Below are 6,344 nucleotides of genomic sequence, written 5' to 3'. Positions count from 1 at the left end.
CTGGACCTCTATTAATTCACAAGTTGATATGTAACATTCAAACTCTTCATGACAACATTTACCATGGGTAAACCTCCTATTTTAACCACATTAAAATCACCCCCAACTATCCATGGGCTATTCATCCCTGCAGCCACTTGATAGATATCCTCCCAAAGATTTACTCTTTGATCAGCTCTGCATTTGGCATACATTAGCGTGACATAATAATTGAGAGCCTAGCTATGATGTTTTAGGAGAATTGTTAGTTGTTGCTCTGTATCTTTCACCACTGTACAATCAATATCATGGTTTGCAAAATACCATATTTTGCCATTAGAATTAGCAATCGAAAAAGGCATCCTCAGTTTTCTTCTATATCTGTTAATATGTCTAGAATTCTAAAAAGGTTCCAACAATCCAATAAATGAAAATTTATGATAATTGGGTAACATTTGTACTCTTTGAAAAGCTTGTTGAGACTTCACTGATCTAATATTCCATATAAAAGCCTTCATATTTACTAGATACTGATTTGGACCTCTTTGGTTGAATTCTGATGGGTTGACTATTTTCTCTGTTACCTTGCTTCTTTTCTTTTCTAGCAGTTTTCTTCAATCCAGGAGACAATCTACTTCACTTGAGACATTATCCAGTACATCCTCAAACACCTCTGCCTCTTTTATAGCCTTGGCTATTTGAACTGGGCCTATTGTTTCATAACACTTATTTTCTCCTATGTTATGAGAGATAATGTCATGTAACACTTTGTTAGGGGACTCCATTTGCACTAGAAGTTGTGATTCATCTGTATGCACTGCCATAGGGACCTCCACTATTGCCATGCTATCATCTACTACTTCTTTGTGCTGATGTGATATTTCTACTTCTGAGTTTGTAATGACTTCCTTAGAGTTGTTAGTATCTGAGCATTCTGTGAGAGCAATTTGCTGCCCTCCTTTATTAATTTTTCCATCTGTGGTTTTTGTGACACTTGCAGTTGATTCTACTTGTCTCTCATCCTTATCTCGATCTACATCTTTAATATCTCCATTATCATGCCCCTGAGATGTGTTTTGGTATATACGTTCTGCAAGAAGACCACCTACTAGAGCCTTGGGATCAACTCTTTGAGATTTGTTGAAGGTTTTTGTGACCCACTCCTTGGCAGAAACACCATATTGACAGCTTTCTTTATCACTTGTGATGCCATGTTGCTTATTATTATTCATTTCCTGCTTATCATTAACCATTGTGTTTGGATTGTTGTTGTCATTTCTATTGTTTTATGTTGGCTGTATGATTATCTTTTGGGATTCTTCACTTAGAATTTCAAAACTATTTTGTACCATGGGATGAGCTTGAGTGGTGATTACTTTTTTCTTGACAATATTCTTGTCTTTCACCACATTCCATACCCCTGGATCACCAACCACTTTACCACCAGAAAGAATTTTTGCCTTTCCTTTTTGTAGTCTTCGAATCCAAGGAGAGTGATGCACTTGCTTCTTTTCCTCTGTAAACACCTTTTCTTCACCATTCTTATTACTGAGGAATATGTAATTATCCCTGCCATGCCCTTGCATTTTACATTCCTCACAATATTGTGGAACATAATCATATTTGATTTGTATCACTTCAGTACGTATTTCCCCGGTAACTTCATTTTCGATATCCATTAAAACAGTCTTGGGAAACTCAGGTCAACCAACACTTTTACTCTTGCGCAACTTGGTCTAGTTTTGTTGATAGTTGCCAAATCAAGTTGTACAGGTTTACCTACTACCGATGCTAAAGAAAAAAGACATCCTCTAACAACGTAGGTAGGTAAAAGGTTGGGGAATGAAATCCATTTTAAATCATTTGTGGTTTCTTCACTAATCTTGAATCTTGCATCATAAATAAGAGTGCGCATGAGATATGAATATCCATCTTTGCACGTAATATAGAAGGCTCCTTTCGATATGAGATTAATGAAATCCTCTTGTAGAGTTAATCGGATAAGAATATGCTTCTTACGGAAAAATTTGATTTGACATCCTCCCTTGATCTCACATTGTTGAGGAATAATTCTTCTTAATTCCTCTAGATCAGTCCATTCATACGTAAATTTCCCAATAACGGTGAATTGTAGGTTCTCAATCTGATTCATTCGATCCACTTCTTCTTCTGTCCATTTGATATGTGGAACACCTTCCACCATAGTGACTTCCTTACGACTAATTGATTCTGCAGTTTGACCAACAATATTAGAAATCATTTTAACAAAAGATTTTTCCATAGGCAAACTAGGGTTATTCATACTGGAAGAAAGATGGTGTTGGCCAGCCACCGTAGATGACTAACCAGTGGCGATATGAACCATCTAGGTTATTTTTTAAATGGAGCGGAGGGAGTAATACGAGGGAATAAGCAGCAGGTGGGCGGACTAAAGTAACAAAAGACCACTACACTTTATTCTGTTCCTATTTTCTTTTTCTTTTGTCTTCTATTTAAAGAAAGAAAATACATTAATGACTAAAGTCAAACCTAAAATGAAACGACCAAAGTAAATTACTTGTTGAAATTACTTGCAATTTTTCTTTTTCAAAAAAAAAAAAAATAATAATTGTTTTTTTCTTTTATATTGTATTACATCCGTAATAGTTTCTCTTAACTTTTTTAACATGATTCACCTTTTACAAAAATAGTGCATAATTCATTGGAACTGGGAATCATCTCTATTTTAATTTTTGTTCATTTCCTTTTCTAGTTTTTGTAAATATTAATATAACAGTCTATTATTTAACTTATTGCAAAGCTGGGGCTCTCATTATTTTGACTTATAGGGTGTTTTGATAGGAAGAAAAATATTTTCTAACTTTCTCATACATGATTAGCTTAAATATTTTGGAAAATAATTTTCAAATCAATGTCGTGTGTCGAGGTTAGGTCTCAGGTCGAGGTTAGATCTCAAGTCATGTGTCAAGTCTCGGGTCGAGGTTAGATTTCAAGTCATGTGTCAAGTCTCGGGTCGAGGTCAGGTATCGAGGTCGAGTCGGGTATCAAGGTTAGGTCTCGGGGTAGGGTCTTGGGTTAAGATTGAGATCGAGTCTCGGGTCAGGTGTTGAGGTCAGGGTTGGTGTCGGGTCTCGGGTCAAATGTTGGGGTTAGATTCTGTTTCAAAAGTTGGATCTTGAGTCGGATGTTGGGGTTGAAAATCGGGGTTGTGTCTTGGGTCGAGGTCTGGTTTCAGGTCGAGGTCGAGGTCGGGTCTCGAGTCAGGTTCAGGTTCAGGTGTCAGGATCATATTCTAGTTCGACGGGGTCTCTAGCGGGGTTAGGTCATGGGTTTGCTCTTGGGATCTTGTCCTAATTCGTGTCATGGTCACGATAGGGTTTCAGTTCATATTTCGGGTGTCGAAGCGATTATCGGAGTTGATTTTCAAGTTATACACTATTTTTCTAAAAAGTGTTTTCTACTCTCTATAAAAAAAATTAAACATATTTTCTAGAAGATGTTTCTCATTCACCAATCATAAACTAGGAAATATTTTTCACTCACCAACCAAACATGAGAAAATAAGTTAGAAATCAACTTATTTTTCAAAAAAAATAAATTCTAGGAAAACATTTTCCTTCATACCAAACACACCCATAGCTATTGAATTTTGCACCTTTACTGATGTAAAATAAATAAAATTTATTAGTAACCTCATATTTGAAGCTCCAAATGAAGCACAACTAAATACATACAGTATTAGGAACTTGTAAACTAAAAGACTTTTTTCACTATCCAACTAAATGATGTAAGCATTGGTAGTGAATTTTATACCTTCACTATTGAATAGAAAAATCAATTGGGATTGCTACAAAAAAAGCTAATTTAAATTAGTATTTTAAGTTAAACAGCTAGTTTTTAACTTAGGCTTGCACACCACTTCCCACTCTAATCTTTATATTGTATTATATCTGTAATAGTTTCTCTTTAACTTTTTTAACATGATTCACCTTTTACAAAAATAGTGCATAATATTCATTGGAACTGGGAACCATCTCTATTTTAATTTTTTTTCCTTTTCTTTTCTATTTTTTGTAAATATTAATATAACAGTCTATTATTTAACTTAGGGAAAAGAGCCTGATATACCCCTCAACTTTGCCATTTGGAGCTGATATGCCCATTGTTATGAAAGTGGCTCATATATACCCTTATTGTTGTACAAACGGCTCACATATACCCCTACCGTTACAAAATGAGCTCACATATACCCTTCATTTAACGGAACTGAAAAAATTAGTTTTAAATTTATATTTTTGACTTTTAATTTTCTTAAAAATTATTTAGGGGTATATATGATTCTTCTAGCAAAGTTCAAGGTATATTATAATTTTTTTCATACATAAATTATTTTTTGACTTCTTTGATTATAATTATTTGAGTTTCTTATTCTTATTTTATTTTTTTCTTTCATTCTTTAGTGTAAAGAAAAAAAAATTAAACTATTTTTTTGTCTATATTGTAATTTAATTTTTGTATTTGAACCCAATTATCTATCCCTCTGAAGATATCTCTTTAGCCGTTGCAATCAATCTTTCTTGCTCTAGCTTCTCTCTAAAGGTTGTACTACATTCCACTATATTTTCCTTCATTATAACTCTAGCTCTTTTAAATTCTATTAGAGTGGTGTCCCACCATCTCTTAGAACTTTCCATACAACCAAGTTACTCACCAAATATTAGAAAACCACAACCTTAAGTACTCGCAAGTCGTAATTACAATACAAACTTTGCTTACCAACAATCTTATTAGATAGTTCAATCCATCGCAATCCATCAAGACTCTTATTACCATTACGCTCCGTCATCCTTGATTATCACTACGAAGTCAACCTTTTCATCAACATAACACCTCAAACTCAGGCATACTCATCAAATTCAGAGGACTAACCCAATTTATACGCACTTTCTTACTAAAATACTTCAATTTCCTTCACCCAAGTATACTCATTAAGACCTTCCTTATCCATAAGTTTGTCATTCCTGTATAAATCTCCCTTATGGCTTTAGATAAAATCAACAGACCTCATACTACCCTCCTCCTTCTTAACAAACAAGACAGGAGCACCCCACGAGGAAGCACTAGAACGGATGAAACCTTTATCAAGAAGCCCTTAGATTCGAGCCCTAAGCTCTCTTAATTCTGCCGGAGCCATACAATACGGAAGGATGGAAATGGGGAGAATGACAATTTCCAAGTCAATGCAGAAATCTAAATCTCTATCCGGAGGCATACCAGGAAAATTCGTAGAAACCACTTCCTTAACACTCAGACACCACCAGAATAGACTCAATAGAGGGAGACTCAACCTCAACATCCCAAATATGAGCCAAATAAGTCAAACAACCCTGCCTTACCAGTTTCCTAGCACGAATGGAGGATATGATCTTAGCTAGCTTAGGCTTGTACACCCCTTCCCACTCTAATATTTCCCTACCGGGGATTTCTAGAGTTACCAACTTAGTATTACAATTAAGCCCGGTATAACATGGGGACAATCAAGTCATGCCTTAGATTATATCAAGTCAGACGTCAGTCATATCCAGCATAACCAAATAACCTAAGTCTAAGAATCCCTAAACACAACATGACAAACACGATATACAAGGGTGACTATGACTGACTCTTCAACTGGGGTAGAAACATGGATGGGGCATCAAGTATATCACAAACCACATCAATCCCAAAGAAAACTAAATGGACAAATAAGAATGAGTAGAACCCGGATCAAACAACACATTAGTCATCTGGTCACGAACAAACATTGTACCTGTGACCACTACATCAGACATCTCAGCCTCGATTTTACCCGGAAAGCATAAAACTGAGCCTTGTCATCTTGACGGGGAACCTCATCGCTTGGCTGCACTACTCCTCTAGCTGCATTACCATTTCCCCGACCTCCACGACCTCACTGAGTTCCTCCTCATATGCCCAGGGTCTCCATAATTTTAACACATTTTATAACTTATATTCGATTGCTGAACACTGAATTAGATCGCGTGGTTAGTTTGGGTATGATTCGAGGTCCATAATTGTGACTAGAGCTGAGATTCTGTCTCGCCCTGTCCCGCTCTAGCGAGTGAAATCCCACACTGGCGTTCTCGCCGTGGCGGGGAAAATCCCTCCCCAGCGGCCCTGACGAAAACAAAACTCCTACCCATAATTTCTGGGGTTCCTCTCTTTTCTATATTTCTATTAGATTCCCAGCTATAACTAGGCATTTAAGAAAATCCCTTTAGCTAGGACAATCATTGTCTACCCCCGGTCAACCCAACGAAGTACACACTTTAGAATCCTTTTAATTCATTTCAACACTACCACAC

The sequence above is a fragment of the Solanum tuberosum genome, unplaced genomic scaffold (assembly GCF_000226075.1).
Source record: "Solanum tuberosum cultivar DM 1-3 516 R44 unplaced genomic scaffold, SolTub_3.0 scf00509, whole genome shotgun sequence".
Lineage (NCBI taxonomy): Eukaryota > Viridiplantae > Streptophyta > Magnoliopsida > Solanales > Solanaceae > Solanum > Solanum tuberosum.
This window is presented reverse-complemented; position numbering follows the sequence as displayed.